Source organism: Amia ocellicauda, unplaced genomic scaffold (assembly GCF_036373705.1).
Source record: "Amia ocellicauda isolate fAmiCal2 unplaced genomic scaffold, fAmiCal2.hap1 HAP1_SCAFFOLD_47, whole genome shotgun sequence".
In the NCBI taxonomy this organism is placed as follows: domain Eukaryota; kingdom Metazoa; phylum Chordata; class Actinopteri; order Amiiformes; family Amiidae; genus Amia; species Amia ocellicauda.
The window spans coordinates 91,689-110,000 of record NW_027102983.1 but is presented as its reverse complement, the minus strand read 5'-3'; the positions used below and the strand labels follow the sequence as shown (position 1 = coordinate 110,000).

Below are 18,312 nucleotides of genomic sequence, written 5' to 3'. Positions count from 1 at the left end.
TTTCATCATTATTTCAGATTTGACTTCCCCAAATACACAGGCATACAATAGATCTTGTTCTCCAACGTAAACGGTCCCTAGTAACTAGGGTACATTCGTAAATAAATTGAGCATCATGGCTAGAAGTGACTAAATGTTGCCTAATCTTTCTCATCGAGAAATGACACAATTACAGCAACACAAAAAGGAACTCCACCGGACAAAGTTCAGTGCTCACAAGGAGCCTCATTCAACACACACGGTTCCATTCCCATTCATGCAAAGCACGAAAGTGTAAAACTTGGGAACATACTTGAGAGCAAAGATCACATTCAATCTCATTCAAGGCACGGATGTGAATGCAACGGGATGAAATTACTGAAATGATGCCTGCCCTCGAACTGTGATGATGGACTACCCGACTCGCCAATAATATTGGGTTCTGGTGTATTGAAATACAGGAGCTGCTGGATTTGTGTGTTTTCTTACCCCCTCACCATAGTTTGTCAAATGTTTAAACAACTGAACTTATATTCAAGGTTTATTTCTCTTCATATGTTTTACTGGTTTACATTTGTCTCAGCAACCTGTTGAATGATTCTTCTGCTTTCAAAACAAAATGACAACAGGATGAATGCACACACTTGAAAATACAATACATGCAATGTTATGCATCATAGTGATGCAACCTCCTTTCAGTTTCATACTGCATGTCAATTGAAATCCTTACTGAAATGCACACCTTCTCAAGATTGCGCTTGACTGGCGTGTCAGGCACTCAATTACAGCTGTATTATCAAGACAATGTGTTCGTTTTGTAAAATATAGTTCCGGTCTGGTGTGGCACCCCAGCTAACGCACAACGTTGCCACAACGTTTCGTGTTAGCAGGGACTGTCTGCAGCGTGCTGGTGTGTCCCGGACTTTAGAGTAGAGAGACAGTTCAACTGCAAGTATGAGTGGCAGAAACGGATATTGCCTTCCCTTTAAGTAGAGGGTCAGGGACAGCCTCCCTGGCTTACGGCCATACTAGTCTGAATACGCCCGATCTCGTCCGATCACTGAAGCTAAGCAGGCTCGGGCCTGGTCAGTACTTGGATGGGAGACCACCTGGGAATACGAGGTGCTGTAAGCTTTTGCATCTTTTACACACCAGAGGGCGACAAATCACGAGTTTTAACTTTGGATACACGCAATTTCATCATTATTTCAGATTTGACTTCCCCAAATACACAGGCATACAATAGATCTTGTTCTCCAACGTAAACGGTCCCTAGTAACTAGGGTACATTCGTAAATAAATTGAGCATCATGGCTAGAAGTGACTAAATGTTGCCTAATCTTTCTCATCGAGAAATGACACAATTACAGCAACACAAAAAGGAACTCCACCGGACAAAGTTCAGTGCTCACAAGGAGCCTCATTCAACACACACGGTTCCATTCCCATTCATGCAAAGCACGAAAGTGTAAAACTTGGGAACATACTTGAGAGCAAAGATCACATTCAATCTCATTCAAGGCACGGATGTGAATGCAACGGGATGAAATTACTGAAATGATGCCTGCCCTCGAACTGTGATGATGGACTACCCGACTCGCCAATAATATTGGGTTCTGGTGTATTGAAATACAGGAGCTGCTGGATTTGTGTGTTTTCTTACCCCCTCACCATAGTTTGTCAAATGTTTAAACAACTGAACTTATATTCAAGGTTTGTTTCTCTTCATATGTTTTACTGGTTTACATTTGTCTCAGCAACCTGTTGAATGATTCTTCTGCTTTCAAAACAAAATGACAACAGGATGAATGCACACACTTGAAAATACAATACATGCAATGTTATGCATCATAGTGATGCAACCTCCTTTCAGTTTCATACTGCATGTCAATTGAAATCCTTACTGAAATGCACACCTTCTCAAGATTGCGCTTGACTGGCGTGTCAGGCACTCAATTACAGCTGTATTATCAAGACAATGTGTTCGTTTTGTAAAATATAGTTCCGGTCTGGTGTGGCACCCCAGCTAACGCACAACGTTGCCACAACGTTTCGTGTTAGCAGGGACTGTCTGCGGCGCGCTGGTGTGTCCCGGACTTTAGAGTAGAGAGACAGTTCATTTGCAAGTATGAGCGGCAGAAACGGATATTGCCTTCCCTTTAAGTAGAGCGTCAGGGACAGCCTCCCTGGCTTACGGCCATACTAGCCTGAATACGCCCGATCTCGGAAGCTAAGCAGGCTCGGGCCTGGTCAGTACTTGGATGGGAGACCGCCTGGGAATACCAGGTGCTGTAAGCTTTTGCATCTTTTACACACCAGAGGGCGACAAATCACGAGTTTTAACTTTGGATACACGCAATTTCATCATTATTTCAGATTTGACTTCCCCAAATACACAGGCATACAATAGATCTTGTTCTCCAACGTAAACGGTCCCTAGTAACTAGGGTACATTCGTAAATAAATTGAGCATCATGGCTAGAAGTGACTAAATGTTGCCTAATCTTTCTCATCGAGAAATGACACAATTACAGCAACACAAAAAGGAACTCCACCGGACAAAGTTCAGTGCTCACAAGGAGCCTCATTCAACACACACGGTTCCATTCCCATTCATGCAAAGCACGAAAGTGTAAAACTTGGGAACATACTTGAGAGCAAAGATCACATTCAATCTCATTCAAGGCACGGATGTGAATGCAACGGGATGAAATTACTGAAATGATGCCTGCCCTCGAACTGTGATGATGGACTACCCGACTCGCCAATAATATTGGGTTCTGGTGTATTGAAATACAGGAGCTGCTGGATTTGTGTGTTTTCTTACCCCCTCACCATAGTTTGTCAAATGTTTAAACAACTGAACTTATATTCAAGGTTTGTTTCTCTTCATATGTTTTACTGGTTTACATTTGTCTCAGCAACCTGTTGAATGATTCTTCTGCTTTCAAAACAAAATGACAACAGGATGAATGCACACACTTGAAAATACAATACATGCAATGTTATGCATCATAGTGATGCAACCTCCTTTCAGTTTCATACTGCATGTCAATTGAAATCCTTACTGAAATGCACACCTTCTCAAGATTGCGCTTGACTGCCGTGTCAGGCACTCAATTACAGCTGTATTATCAAGACAATGTGTTCGTTTTGTAAAATATAGTTCCGGTCTGGTGTGGCACCCCAGCTAACGCACAACGTTGCCACAACGTTGCCACAACGTTTCGTGTTAGCAGGGACTGTCTGCGGCGCGCTGGTGTGTCCCGGACTTTAGAGTAGAGAGACAGTTCATTTGCAAGTATCAGCGGCAGAAACGGATATTGCCTTCCCTTTAAGTAGAGCGTCAGGGACAGCCTCCCTGGCTTACGGCCATACTAGCCTGAATACGCCCGATCTCGGAAGCTAAGCAGGCTCGGGCCTGGTCAGTACTTGGATGGGAGACCGCCTGGGATTACCAGGTGCTGTAAGCTTTTGCATCTTTTACACACCAGAGGGCGACAAATCACGAGTTTTAACTTTGGATACACGCAATTTCATCATTATTTCAGATTTGACTTCCCCAAATACACAGGCATACAATAGATCTTGTTCTCCAACGTAAACGGTCCCTAGTAACTAGGGTACATTCGTAAATAAATTGAGCATCATGGCTAGAAGTGACTAAATGTTGCCTAATCTTTCTCATCGAGAAATGACACAATTACAGCAACACAAAAAGGAACTCCACCGGACAAAGTTCAGTGCTCACAAGGAGCCTCATTCAACACACACGGTTCCATTCCCATTCATGCAAAGCACGAAAGTGTAAAACTTGGGAACATACTTGAGAGCAAAGATCACATTCAATCTCATTCAAGGCACGGATGTGAATGCAACGGGATGAAATTACTGAAATGATGCCTGCCCTCGAACTGTGATGATGGACTACCCGACTCGCCAATAATATTGGGTTCTGGTGTATTGAAATACAGGAGCTGCTGGATTTGTGTGTTTTCTTACCCCCTCACCATAGTTTGTCAAATGTTTAAACAACTGAACTTATATTCAAGGTTTGTTTCTCTTCATATGTTTTACTGGTTTACATTTGTCTCAGCAACCTGTTGAATGATTCTTCTGCTTTCAAAACAAAATGACAACAGGATGAATGCACACACTTGAAAATACAATACATGCAATGTTATGCATCATAGTGATGCAACCTCCTTTCAGTTTCATACTGCATGTCAATTGAAATCCTTACTGAAATGCACACCTTCTCAAGATTGCGCTTGACTGGCGTGTCAGGCACTCAATTACAGCTGTATTATCAAGACAATGTGTTCGTTTTGTAAAATATAGTTCCGGTCTGGTGTGGCACCCCAGCTAACGCACAACGTTGCCACAACGTTTCGTGTTAGCAGGGACTGTCTGCGGCGCGCTGGTGTGTCCCGGACTTTAGAGTAGAGAGACAGTTCAACTGCAAGTATGAGCGGCAGAAACGGATATTGCCTTCCCTTTAAGTAGAGCGTCAGGGACAGCCTCCCTGGCTTTCGGCCATACTAGCCTGAATACGCCCGATCTCGTCCAATCTCGGAAGCTAAGCAGGCTCAGGCCTGGTCAGTACTTGGATGGGAGACCGCCTGGGAATACCAGGTGCTGTAAGCTTTTGCATCTTTTACACACCAGAGGGCGACAAATCACGAGTCTTAACTTTGGATACACGCAATTTCATCATTATTTCAGATTTGACTTCCCCAAATACACAGGCATACAATAGATCTTGTTCTCCAACGTAAACGGTCCCTAGTAACTAGGGTACATTCGTAAATAAATTGAGCATCATGGCTAGAAGTGACTAAATGTTGCCTAATCTTTCTCATCGAGAAATGACACAATTACAGCAACACAAAAAGGAACTCCACCGGACAAAGTTCAGTGCTCACAAGGAGCCTCATTCAACACACACGGTTCCATTCCCATTTATGCAAAGCACGAAAGTGTAAAACTTGGGAACATACTTGAGAGCAAAGATCACATTCAATCTCATTCAAGGCACGGATGTGAATGCAACGGGATGAAATTACTGAAATGATGCCTGCCCTCGAACTGTGATGATGGACTACCCGACTCGCCAATAATATTGGGTTCTGGTGTATTGAAATACAGGAGCTGCTGGATTTGTGTGTTTTCTTACCCCCTCACCATAGTTTGTCAAATGTTTAAACAACTGAACTTATATTCAAGGTTTGATTCTCTTCATATGTTTTACTGGTTTACATTTGTCTCAGCAACCTGTTGAATGATTCTTCTGCTTTCAAAACAAAATGACAACAGGATGAATGCACACACTTGAAAATACAATACATGCAATGTTATGCATCATAGTGATGCAACCTCCTTTCAGTTTCATACTGCATGTCAATTGAAATCCTTACTGAAATGCACACCTTCTCAAGATTGCGCTTGACTGGCGTGTCAGGCACTCAATTACAGCTGTATTATCAAGACAATGTGTTCGTTTTGTAAAATATAGTTCCGGTCTGGTGTGGCACCCCAGCTAACGCACAACGTTGCCACAACGTTTCGTGTTAGCAGGGACTGTCTGCGGCGCGCTGGTGTGTCCCGGACTTTAGAGTAGAGAGACAGTTCAACTGCAAGTATGAGCGGCAGAAACGGATATTGCCTTCCCTTTAAGTAGAGCGTCAGGGACAGCCTCCCTGGCTTTCGGCCATACTAGCCTGAATACGCCCGATCTCGTCCAATCTCGGAAGCTAAGCAGGCTCAGGCCTGGTCAGTACTTGGATGGGAGACCGCCTGGGAATACCAGGTGCTGTAAGCTTTTGCATCTTTTACACACCAGAGGGCGACAAATCACGAGTCTTAACTTTGGATACACGCAATTTCATCATTATTTCAGATTTGACTTCCCCAAATACACAGGCATACAATAGATCTTGTTCTCCAACGTAAACGGTCCCTAGTAACTAGGGTACATTCGTAAATAAATTGAGCATCATGGCTAGAAGTGACTAAATGTTGCCTAATCTTTCTCATCGAGAAATGACACAATTACAGCAACACAAAAAGGAACTCCACCGGACAAAGTTCAGTGCTCACAAGGAGCCTCATTCAACACACACGGTTCCATTCCCATTTATGCAAAGCACGAAAGTGTAAAACTTGGGAACATACTTGAGAGCAAAGATCACATTCAATCTCATTCAAGGCACGGATGTGAATGCAACGGGATGAAATTACTGAAATGATGCCTGCCCTCGAACTGTGATGATGGACTACCCGACTCGCCAATAATATTGGGTTCTGGTGTATTGAAATACAGGAGCTGCTGGATTTGTGTGTTTTCTTACCCCCTCACCATAGTTTGTCAAATGTTTAAACAACTGAACTTATATTCAAGGTTTGATTCTCTTCATATGTTTTACTGGTTTACATTTGTCTCAGCAACCTGTTGAATGATTCTTCTGCTTTCAAAACAAAATGACAACAGGATGAATGCACACACTTGAAAATACAATACATGCAATGTTATGCATCATAGTGATGCAACCTCCTTTCAGTTTCATACTGCATGTCAATTGAAATCCTTACTGAAATGCACACCTTCTCAAGATTGCGCTTGACTGGCGTGTCAGGCACTCAATTACAGCTGTTTTATCAAGACAATGTGTTCGTTTTGTAATATATAGTTCCGGTCTGGTGTGGCACCCCAGCTAACGCACAACGTTGCCACAATGTTGCCACAACGTGGCGTGTTAGCAGGGACTGGCTGCGGCGCGCTGGTGTGTCCCGGGCTTTAGAGTAGAGAGACAGTTCAACTGTAAGTATGAACGGCAGAAACGGATATTGCCTTCCCTTTAAGTAGAGCGTCAGGGACAGCCTCCCTGGCTTACGGCCATACTAGCCTGAATACGCCCGATCTCATCCGATCTCGGAAGCCAAGCGGGCTCGGGCCTGGTCAGTACTTGGATGGGAGACCGCCTGGGAATACCAGGTGCTGTAAGCTTTTGCACCTTTTACACACCAGAGGGCGACAAATCACGAGTTTTAACTTTGGATACACACAATTTCATCATTATTTCAGATTTTACTTCCCCAAATATACAGGCATACAATAGATCTTGTTCTCCAACGTAAACGGTCCCTAGTAACTAGGGTACATTCGTAAATAAATTGAGCATCATGGCTAGAAGTGACTAAATGTTGCCTAATCTTTCTCATCGAGAAATGACACAATTACAGCAACACAAAAAGGAACTCCACCGGACAAAGTTCAGTGCTCACAAGGAGCCTCATTCAACACACACGGTTCCATTCCCATTCATGCAAAGCACGAAAGTGTAAAACTTGGGAACATACTTGAGAGCAAAGATCACATTCAATCTCATTCAAGGCACGGATGTGAATGCAACGGGATGAAATTACTGAAATGATGCCTGCCCTCGAACTGTGATGATGGACTACCCGACTCGCCAATAATATTGGGTTCTGGTGTATTGAAATACAGGAGCTGCTGGATTTGTGTGTTTTCTTACCCCCTCACCATAGTTTGTCAAATGTTTAAACAACTGAACTTATATTCAAGGTTTGTTTCTCTTCATATGTTTTACTGGTTTACATTTGTCTCAGCAACCTCAGCAAAAATGATTCTTCTGCTTTCAAAACAAAATGACAACAGGATGAATGCACACACTTGAAAATACAATACATGCAATGTTATGCATCATAGTGATTTAACCTCCTTTCAGTTTCATACTGCATGTCAATTGAAATCCTTACTGAAATGCACACCTTCTCAAGATTGCGCTTGACTGGCGTGTCAGGCACTCAATTACAGCTGTATTATCAAGACAATGTGTTCGTTTTGTAAAATATAGTTCCGGTCTGGTGTGGCACCCCAGCTAACGCACAACGTTGCCACAACGTTTCGTGTTAGCAGGGACTGTCTGCGGCGCGCTGGTGTGTCCCGGACTTTAGAGTAGAGAGACAGTTCAACTGCAAGTATGAGCGGCAGAAACGGATATTGCCTTCCCTTTAAGTAGAGCGTCAGGGACAGCCTCTCTGGCTTACGGCCATACTAGCCTGAAAACGCCCGATCTCGTCCGATCTCGGAAGCTAAGCAGGCTCGGGCCTGGTCAGTACTTGGATGGGAGACTGCCTGGGAATACCAGGTGCTGTAAGCTTTTGCATCTTTTACACACCAGAGGGCGACAAATCACGAGTTTTAACTTTGGATACACGCAATTTCATCATTATTTCAGATTTGACTTCCCCAAATACACAGGCATACAATAGATCTTGTTCTCCAACGTAATCGGTCCCTAGTAACTAGGGTACATTCGTAAATAAATTGAGCATCATGGCTAGAAGTGACTAAATGTTGCCTAATCTTTCTCATCGAGAAATGACACAATTACAGCAACACAAAAAGGAACTCCACCGGACAAAGTTCAGTACTCACAAGGAGCCTCATTCAACACACACGGTTCCATTCCCATTCATGCAAAGCACGAAAGTGTAAAACTTGGGAACATACTTGAGAGCAAAGATCACATTCAATCTCATTCAAGGCACGGATGTGAATGCAACGGGATGAAATTACTGAAATGATGCCTGCCCTCGAACTGTGAAGATGGACTACCCGACTCGCCAATAATATTGGGTTCTGGTGTATTGAAATACAGGAGCTGCTGGATTTGTGTGTTTTCTTACCCCCTCACCATAGTTTGTCAAATGTTTAAACAACTGAACTTATATTCAAGGTTTGTTTCTCTTCATATGTTTTACTGGTTTACATTTGTCTCAGCAACCTCAGCAAAAATGATTCTTCTGCTTTCAAAACAAAATGACAACAGGATGAATGCACACACTTGAAAATACAATACATGCAATGTTATGCATCATAGTGATGCAACCTCCTTTCAGTTTCATACTGCATGTCAATTGAAATCCTTATTGAAATGCACACCTTCTCAAGATTGCGCTTGACTGGCGTGTCAGGCACTCAATTACAGCTGTATTATCAAGACAATGTGTTCGTTTTGTAAAATATAGTTCCGGTCTGGTGTGGCACCCCAGCTAACGCACAACGTTGCCACAACGTTTCGTGTTAGCAGGGACTGTCTGCGGCGCGCTGGTGTGTCCCGGACTTTAGAGTAGAGAGACAGTTCAACTGCAAGTATGAGCGGCAGAAACGGATATTGCCTTCCCTTTCAGTAGAGCGTCAGGGACAGCCTCCCTGGCTTACGGCCATACTAGCCTGAAAACGCCCGATCTCGTCCGATCTCGGAAGCTAAGCAGGCTCGGGCCTGGTCAGTACTTGGATGGGAGACTGCCTGGGAATACCAGGTGCTGTAAGCTTTTGCATCTTTTACACACCAGAGGGCGACAAATCACGAGTTTTAACTTTGGATACACGCAATTTCATCATTATTTCAGATTTGACTTCCCCAAATACACAGGCATACAATAGATCTTGTTCTCCAACGTAATCGGTCCCTAGTAACTAGGGTACATTCGTAAATAAATTGAGCATCATGGCTAGAAGTGACTAAATGTTGCCTAATCTTTCTCATCGAGAAATGACACAATTACAGCAACACAAAAAGGAACTCCACCGGACAAAGTTCAGTGCTCACAAGGAGCCTCATTCAACACACACGGTTCCATTCCCATTCATGCAAAGCACGAAAGTGTAAAACTTGGGAACATACTTGAGAGCAAAGATCACATTCAATCTCATTCAAGGCACGGATGTGAATGCAACGGGATGAAATTACTGAAATGATGCCTGCCCTCGAACTGTGAAGATGGACTACCCGACTCGCCAATAATATTGGGTTCTGGTGTATTGAAATACAGGAGCTGCTGGATTTGTGTGTTTTCTTACCCCCTCACCATAGTTTGTCAAATGTTTAAACAACTGAACTTATATTCAAGGTTTGTTTCTCTTCATATGTTTTACTGGTTTACATTTGTCTCAGCAACCTGTTGAATGATTCTTCTGCTTTCAAAACAAAATGACAACAGGATGAATGCACACACTTGAAAATACAATACATGCAATGTTATGCATCATAGTGATGCAACCTCCTTTCAGTTTCATACTGCATGTCAATTGAAATCCTTACTGAAATGCACACCTTCTCAAGATTGCGCTTGACTGGCGTGTCAGGCACTCAATTACAGCTGTTTTATCAAGACAATGTGTTCGTTTTGTAATATATAGTTCCGGTCTGGTGTGGCACCCCAGCTAACGCACAACGTTGCCACAACGTTTCGTGTTAGCAGGGACTGTCTGCGGCGCGCTGGTGTGTCCCGGACTTTAGAGTAGAGAGACAGTTCAACTGCAAGTATGAGCGGCAGAAACGGATATTGCCTTCCCTTTAAGTAGAGCGTCAGGGAGAGCCTCCCTGGCTTACGGCCATACTAGCCTGAATACGCCCGATCTCGTCCGATCTCGGAAGCTAAGCAGGCTCGGGCCTGGTCAGTACTTGGATGGGAGACCGCCTGGGAATACCAGGTGCTGTAAGCTTTTGCATCTTTTACACACCAGAGGGCGACAAATCACGAGTTTTAACTTTGGATACACGCAATTTCATCATTATTTCAGATTTGACTTCCCCAAATACACAGGCATACAATAGATCTTGTTCTCCAACGTAAACGGTCCCTAGTAACTAGGGTACATTCGTAAATAAATTGAGCATCATGGCTAGAAGTGACTAAATGTTGCCTAATCTTTCTCATCGAGAAATGACACAATTACAGCAACACAAAAAGGAACTCCACCGGACAAAGTTCAGTGCTCACAAGGAGCCTCATTCAACACACACGGTTCCATTCCCATTCATGCAAAGCACGAAAGTGTAAAACTTGGGAACATACTTGAGAGCAAAGATCACATTCAATCTCATTCAAGGCACGGATGTGAATGCAACGGGATGAAATTACTGAAATGATGCCTGCCCTCGAACTGTGATGATGGACTACCCGACTCGCCAATAATATTGGGTTCTGGTGTATTGAAATACAGGAGCTGCTGGATTTGTGTGTTTTCTTACCCCCTCACCATAGTTTGTCAAATGTTTAAACAACTGAACTTATATTCAAGGTTTGTTTCTCTTCATATGTTTTACTGGTTTACATTTGTCTCAGCAACCTGTTGAATGATTCTTCTGCTTTCAAAACAAAATGACAACAGGATGAATGCACACACTTGAAAATACAATACATGCAATGTTATGCATCATAGTGATGCAACCTCCTTTCAGTTTCATACCGCATGTCAATTGAAATCCTTACTGAAATGCACACCTTCTCAAGATTGCGCTTGACTGGCGTGTCAGGCACTCAATTACAGCTGTTTTATCAAGACAATGTGTTCGTTTTGTAATATATAGTTCCGGTCTGGTGTGGCACCCCAGCTAACGCACAACGTTGCCACAATGTTGCCACAACGTGGCCTGTTAGCAGGGACTGTCTGCGGCGCGCTGGTGTGTCCCGGGCTTTAGAGTAGAGAGACAGTTCAACTGTAAGTATGAACGGCAGAAACGGATATTGCCTTCCCTTTAAGTAGAGCGTCAGGGACAGCCTCCCTGGCTTACGGCCATACTAACCTGAATACGCCCGATCTCGTCCGATCTCGGAAGCCAAGCAGGCTCGGGCCTGGTCAGTACTTGGATGGGAGACCGCCTGGGAATACCATGTACTGTAAGCTCTTGCACCTTTTAATAAACCAGAGGGCGACAAATCACGAGTTTTAACTTTGGATACACACAATTTCATCATTATTTCAGATTTTACTTCCCCAAATACACAGGCATACAATAGATCTTGTTCTCCAACGTAAACGGTCCCTAGTAACTAGGGTACATTCGTCAATAAATTGAGCATCATGGCTAGAAGTGACTAAATGTTGCCTAATCTTTCTCATCGAGAAATGACACAATTACAGCAACAAAAAAGGAACTCCACCGCACAAAGTTCAGTGCTCACAAGGAGCATCATTCAACACACACGGTTCCATTCCCATTCATGCAAACCACAAAAGTGTAAAACTTGGGAACGTACTTGAGAGTAAAGATAACATTCAATCTCATTCAAGGCACGCATGTGAATGCAACGGGATGAAATTACTGAAATGATGCCTGCCCTCGAACTGTGATGATGGACTACCCGACTCGCCAATAATATTGGGTTCTGGTGTATTGAAATACAGGAGCTGCTGGATTTGTGTGTTTTCTTACCCCCTCACCATAGTTTGTCAAATGTTTAAACAACTGAACTTATATTCAAGGTTTGTTTCTCTTCATATGTTTTACTGGTTTACATTTGTCTCAGCAACCTGTTGAATGATTCCTCTGCTTTCAAAACAAAATGACAACAGGATGAATGCACACACTTGAAAATACAATACATGCAATGTTATGCATCATAGTGATGCAACCTCCTTTCAGTTTCATACTGCATGTCAATTGAAATCCTTACTGAAATGCACACCTTCTCAAGATTGCGCTTGACTGGCGTGTCAGGCACTCAATTACAGCTGTTTTATCAAGACAATGTGTTCGTTTTGTAATATATAGTTCCGGTCTGGTGTGGCACCCCAGCTAACGCACAACGTTGCCACAACGTTGCCACAACGTGGCGTGTTAGCAGGGACTGTCTGCGGCGCGCTGGTGTGTCCCGGGCTTTAGAGTAGAGAGACAGTTCAACTGTAAGTATGAACGGCAGAAACGGATATTGCCTTCCCTTTAAGTAGAGCGTCAGGGACAGCCTCCCTGGCTTACGGCCATACTAGCCTGAATACGCCCGATCTCGTCCGATCTCGGAAGCCAAGCAGGCTCGGGCCTGGTCAGTACTTGGATGGGAGACCACCTGGGAATAGCAGGTGCTGTAAGCTTTTGCACCTTTTACACACCAGAGGGCGACAAATCACGAGTTTTAACTTTGGATACACACAATTTCATCATTATTTCAGATTTTACTTCCCCAAATACACAGGCATACAATAGATCTTGTTCTCCAACGTAAACGGTCCCTAGTAACTAGGGTACATTGGTAAATAAATTGAGCGTCATGGCTATAAGTGACTAAATGTTGCCTAATCTTTCTCATCGAGAAATGACACAATTACAGCAACACAAAAAGGAACTCCACCGGACAAAGTTCAGTGCTCACAAGGAGCCTCATTCAACACACACGGTTCCATTCCCATTCATGCAAAGCACGAAAGTGTAAAACTTGGGAACATACTTGAGAGCAAAGATCACATTCAATCTCATTCAAGGCACGGATGTGAATGCAACGGGATGAAATTACTGAAATGATGCCTGCCCTCGAACTGTGATGATGGACTACCCGACTCGCCAATAATATTGGGTTCTGGTGTATTGAAATACAGGAGCTGCTGGATTTGTGTGTTTTCTTACCCCCTCACCATAGTTTGTCAAATGTTTAAACAACTGAACTTATATTCAAGGTTTGTTTCTCTTCATATGTTTTACTGGTTTACATTTGTCTCAGCAACCTGTTGAATGATTCTTCTGCTTTCAAAACAATATGACAACAGGATGAATGCACACACTTGAAAATACAATACATGCAATGTTATGCATCATAGTGATGCAACCTCCTTTCAGTTTCATACTGCATGTCAATTGAAATCCTTACTGAAATGCACACCTTCTCAAGATTGCGCATGACTGGCGTGTCAGGCACTCAATTACAGCTGTTTTATCAAGACAATGTGTTCGTTTTGTAAAATATAGTTCCGGTCTGGTGTGGCAACCCAGCTAACGCACAACGTTGCCACAATGTTGCCACAACGTGGCGTGTTAGCAGGGACTGTCTGCAGCGCGCTGGTGTGTCCCGGGCTTTAGAGTAGAGAGACAGTTCAACTGTAAGTATGAACGGCAGAAACGGATATTGCCTTCCCTTTAAGTAGAGCGTCAGGGACAGCCTCCCTGGCTTACGGCCATACTAGCCTGAATACGCCCGATCTCGTCCGATCTCGGAAGCCAAGCAGGCTCGGGCCTGGTCAGTACTTGGATGGGAGACCGCCTGGAAATACCAGGTGCTGTAAGCTTTTGCACCTTTTACACACCAGAGGGCGACAAATCACGAGTTTTAACTTTGGATACACACAATTTCATCATTATTTCAGATTTGACTTCCCCAAATACACAGGCATACAATAGATCTTGTTCTCCAACGTAAACGGTCCCTAGTAACTAGGGTACATTCGTAAATAAATTGAGCATCATGGCTAGAAGTGACTAAATGTTGCCTAATCTTTCTCATCAAGAAATGACACAATTACAGCAACAAAAAAGGAACTCCACCGCACAAAGTTCAGTGCTCACAAGGAGCATCATTCAACACACACGGTTCCATTCCCATTCATGCAAAGCACAAAAGTGTAAAACTTGGGAACATACTTGAGAGCAAAGATCACATTCAATCTCATTCAAGGCACGGATGTGAATGCAACGGGATGAAATTACTGAAATGATGCCTGCCCTCGAACTGTGATGATGGACTACCAGACTCGCCAATAATATTGGGTTCCGGTGTATTGAAATACAGGAGCTGCTGGATTTGTGTGTTTTCTTACCCCTGACCATAGTTTGTCAAATGTTTAAACAACTGAACTTATATTCAAGGTTTGTTTCTCTTCATATGTTTTACTGGTTTATATTTGTCTCAGCATCCTGTTGAATGATTCTTGTGCTTTCAAAACAAAATGACAACAGGATGAATGCACACACTTGAAAATACAATACATGCAATGTTATGCATCATAGTGATGCAACCTCCTTTCAGTTTCATACTGCATGTCAATTGAAATCCTTACTGAAATGCACACCTTCTCAAGATTGCGCTTGACTGGCGTGTCAGGCACTCAATTACAGCTGTTTTATCAAGACAATGTGTTCGTTTTGTAATATATAGTTCCGGTCTGGTGTGGCACCCCAGCTAACGCACAACGTTGCCACAACGTTGCCACAACGTGGCGTGTTAGCAGGGACTGTCTGCGGCGCGCTGGTGTGTCCTGGGCTTTAGAGTAGAGAGACAGTTCAACTGTAAGTATGAACGGCAGAAACGGATATTGCCTTCCCTTTAAGTAGAGCGTCAGGGACAGCCTCCCTGGCTTACGGCCATACTAGCCTGAATACGCCCGATCTCGTCCGATCTCGGAAGCCAAGCAGGCTCAGGCCTGGTCAGTACTTGGATGGGAGACCACCTGGGAATAGCAGGTGCTGTAAGCTTTTGCACTTTTTACACACCAGAGGGCGACAAATCACGAGTTTTAACTTTGGATACACACAATTTCATCATTATTTCAGATTTTACTTCCCCAAATACACAGGCATACAATAGATCTTGTTCTCCAACGTAAACGGTCCCTAGTAACTAGGGTACATTCGTAAATAAATTGAGCATCATGGCTAGAAGTGACTAAATGTTGCCTAATCTTTCTCATCGAGAAATGACACAATTACAGCAACACAAAAAGGAACTCCACCGGACAAAGTTCAGTGCTCACAAGGAGCCTCATTCAACACACACGGTTCCATTCCCATTCATGCAAAGCACGAAAGTGTAAAACTTGGGAACATACTTGAGAGCAAAGATCACATTCAATCTCATTCAAGGCACGGATGTGAATGCAACGGGATGAAATTACTGAAATGATGCCTGCCCTCGAACTGTGAAGATGGACTACCCGACTCGCCAATAATATTGGGTTCTGGTGTATTGAAATACAGGAGCTGCTGGATTTGTGTGTTTTCTTACCCCCTCACCATAGTTTGTCAAATGTTTAAACAACTGAACTTATATTCAAGGTTTGTTTCTCTTCATATGTTTTACTGGTTTACATTTGTCTCAGCAACCTGTTGAATGATTCTTCTGCTTTCAAAACAAAATGACAACAGGATGAATGCACACACTTGAAAATAAAATACATGCAATGTTATGCATCATAGTGATGCAACCTCCTTTCAGTTTCATACTGCATGTCAATTGAAATCCTTACTGAAATGCACACCTTCTCAAGATTGCGCTTGACTGGCGTGTCAGGCACTCAATTACAGCTGTTTAATCAAGACAATGTGTTCGTTTTGTAATATATAGTTCCGGTCTGGTGTGGCACCCCAGCTAACGCACAACGTTGCCACAACGTTGCCACAACGTTTCGTGTTAGCAGGGACTGTCTGCGGCGCGCTGGTGTGTCCCGGACTTTAGAGTAGAGAGACAGTTCAACTGCAAGTATGAGCGGCAGAAACGGATATTGCCTTCCCTTTAAGTAGAGCGTCAGGGAGAGCCTCCCTGGCTTACGGCCATACTAGCCTGAATACGCCCGATCTCGTCCGATCTCGGAAACTAAGCAGGCTCGGGCCTGGTCAGTACTTGGATGGGAGACCGCCTGGGAATACCAGGTGCTGTAAGCTTTTGCATCTTTTACACACCAGAGGGCGACAAATCACGAGTTTTAACTTTGGATACACGCAATTTCATCATTATTTCAGATTTGACTTCCCCAAATACACAGGCATACAATAGATCTTGTTCTCCAACGTAAACGGTCCCTAGTAACTAGGGTACATTCGTAAATAAATTGAGCATCATGGCTAGAAGTGACTAAATGTTGCCTAATCTTTCTCATCGAGAAATGACACAATTACAGCAACACAAAAAGGAACTCCACCGGACAAAGTTCAGTGCTCACAAGGAGCCTCATTCAACACACACGGTTCCATTCCCATTCATGCAAAGCACGAAAGTGTAAAACTTGGGAACATACTTGAGAGCAAAGATCACATTCAATCTCATTCAAGGCACGGATGTGAATGCAACGGGATGAAATTACTGAAATGATGCCTGCCCTCGAACTGTGATGATGGACTACCCGACTCGCCAATAATATTGGGTTCTGGTGTATTGAAATACAGGAGCTGCTGGATTTGTGTGTTTTCTTACCCCCTCACCATAGTTTGTCAAATGTTTAAACAACTGAACTTATATTCAAGGTTTGTTTCTCTTCATATGTTTTACTGGTTTACATTTGTCTCAGCAACCTGTTGAATGATTCTTCTGCTTTCAAAACAAAATGACAACAGGATGAATGCACACACTTGAAAATACAATACATGCAATGTTATGCATCATAGTGATGCAACCTCCTTTCAGTTTCATACTGCATGTCAATTGAAATCCTTACTGAAATGCACACCTTCTCAAGATTGCGCTTGACTGGCGTGTCAGGCACTCAATTACAGCTGTTTTATCAAGACAATGTGTTCGTTTTGTAATATATAGTTCCGGTCTGGTGTGGCACCCCAGCTAACGCACAACGTTGCCACAACGTTGCCACAACGTGGCGTGTTAGCAGGGACTGTCTGCGGCGCGCTGGTGTGTCCCGGGCTTTAGAGTAGAGAGACAGTTCAACTGTAAGTATGAACGGCAGAAACGGATATTGCCTTCCCTTTAACTAGAGCGTCAGGGACAGCCTCCCTGGCTTACGGCCATACTAGCCTGAATACGCCCGATCTCGTCCGATCTCGGAAGCCAAGCAGGCTCAGGCCTGGTCAGTACTTGGATGGGAGACCACCTGGGAATAGCAGGTGCTGTAAGCTTTTGCACTTTTTACACACCAGAGGGCGACAAATCACGAGTTTTAACTTTGGATACACACAATTTCATCATTATTTCAGATTTTACTTCCCCAAATACACAGGCATACAATAGATCTTGTTCTCCAACGTAAACGGTCCCTAGTAACTAGGGTACATTCGTAAATAAATTGAGCATCATGGCTAGAAGTGACTAAATGTTGCCTAATCTTTCTCATCGAGAAATGACACAATTACAGCAACACAAAAAGGAACTCCACCGGACAAAGTTCAGTGCTCACAAGGAGCCTCATTCAACACACACGGTTCCATTCCCATTCATGCAAAGCACGAAAGTGTAAAACTTGGGAACATACTTGAGAGCAAAGATCACATTCAATCTCATTCAAGGCACGGATGTGAATGCAACGGGATGAAATTACTGAAATGATGCCTGCCCTCGAACTGTGATGATGGACTACCCGACTCGCCAATAATATTGGGTTCTGGTGTATTGAAATACAGGAGCTGCTGGATTTGTGTGTTTTCTTACCCCCTCACCATAGTTTGTCAAATGTTTAAACAACTGAACTTATATTCAAGGTTTGTTTCTCTTCATATGTTTTACTGGTTTACATTTGTCTCAGCAACCTGTTGAATGATTCTTCTGCTTTCAAAACAAAATGACAACAGGATGAATGCACACACTTGAAAA

The 18,312-nt window shown here is 43.4% G+C and overlaps 13 non-coding genes and 2 pseudogenes across 13 annotated transcripts; all 15 read left to right on the top strand.

Annotated features, from left to right (window-relative positions):
* The first annotated feature begins 994 nt into the window (after positions 1-994).
* LOC136736889 (5S ribosomal RNA) lies at positions 995-1,113 on the top strand. The gene has a single exon (XR_010811906.1). It is a non-coding gene; the product is annotated as a 5S ribosomal RNA (ribosomal RNA).
* Positions 1,114-2,168: 1,055 nt separating this feature from the next.
* LOC136736863 (uncharacterized) lies at positions 2,169-2,277 on the top strand (annotated as a pseudogene).
* Positions 2,278-3,343: 1,066 nt separating this feature from the next.
* On the top strand, positions 3,344-3,452 carry LOC136736926 (uncharacterized; annotated as a pseudogene).
* A 1,055-nt stretch (positions 3,453-4,507) lies between these two features.
* On the top strand, positions 4,508-4,626 carry LOC136736690 (5S ribosomal RNA). Its single transcript, XR_010811748.1, has one exon. It is a non-coding gene; the product is annotated as a 5S ribosomal RNA (ribosomal RNA).
* A 1,055-nt stretch (positions 4,627-5,681) lies between these two features.
* Positions 5,682-5,800, top strand: LOC136736689 (5S ribosomal RNA). Its single transcript, XR_010811747.1, has one exon. It is a non-coding gene; the product is annotated as a 5S ribosomal RNA (ribosomal RNA).
* A 1,066-nt stretch (positions 5,801-6,866) lies between these two features.
* LOC136737201 (5S ribosomal RNA) lies at positions 6,867-6,985 on the top strand. Its single transcript, XR_010812167.1, has one exon. It is a non-coding gene; the product is annotated as a 5S ribosomal RNA (ribosomal RNA).
* A 1,058-nt stretch (positions 6,986-8,043) lies between these two features.
* On the top strand, positions 8,044-8,162 carry LOC136737160 (5S ribosomal RNA). Its single transcript, XR_010812130.1, has one exon. It is a non-coding gene; the product is annotated as a 5S ribosomal RNA (ribosomal RNA).
* A 1,058-nt stretch (positions 8,163-9,220) lies between these two features.
* LOC136737159 (5S ribosomal RNA) lies at positions 9,221-9,339 on the top strand. The gene has a single exon (XR_010812129.1). It is a non-coding gene; the product is annotated as a 5S ribosomal RNA (ribosomal RNA).
* A 1,055-nt stretch (positions 9,340-10,394) lies between these two features.
* LOC136737285 (5S ribosomal RNA) lies at positions 10,395-10,513 on the top strand. The gene has a single exon (XR_010812250.1). It is a non-coding gene; the product is annotated as a 5S ribosomal RNA (ribosomal RNA).
* A 1,066-nt stretch (positions 10,514-11,579) lies between these two features.
* On the top strand, positions 11,580-11,698 carry LOC136736832 (5S ribosomal RNA). The gene has a single exon (XR_010811878.1). It is a non-coding gene; the product is annotated as a 5S ribosomal RNA (ribosomal RNA).
* A 1,066-nt stretch (positions 11,699-12,764) lies between these two features.
* Positions 12,765-12,883, top strand: LOC136737406 (5S ribosomal RNA). Its single transcript, XR_010812368.1, has one exon. It is a non-coding gene; the product is annotated as a 5S ribosomal RNA (ribosomal RNA).
* A 1,066-nt stretch (positions 12,884-13,949) lies between these two features.
* On the top strand, positions 13,950-14,068 carry LOC136736664 (5S ribosomal RNA). Its single transcript, XR_010811723.1, has one exon. It is a non-coding gene; the product is annotated as a 5S ribosomal RNA (ribosomal RNA).
* Positions 14,069-15,132: 1,064 nt separating this feature from the next.
* LOC136737318 (5S ribosomal RNA) lies at positions 15,133-15,251 on the top strand. Its single transcript, XR_010812282.1, has one exon. It is a non-coding gene; the product is annotated as a 5S ribosomal RNA (ribosomal RNA).
* A 1,066-nt stretch (positions 15,252-16,317) lies between these two features.
* Positions 16,318-16,436, top strand: LOC136737324 (5S ribosomal RNA). The gene has a single exon (XR_010812288.1). It is a non-coding gene; the product is annotated as a 5S ribosomal RNA (ribosomal RNA).
* Positions 16,437-17,502: 1,066 nt separating this feature from the next.
* Positions 17,503-17,621, top strand: LOC136737317 (5S ribosomal RNA). Its single transcript, XR_010812281.1, has one exon. It is a non-coding gene; the product is annotated as a 5S ribosomal RNA (ribosomal RNA).
* Positions 17,622-18,312: the final 691 nt, after the last annotated feature.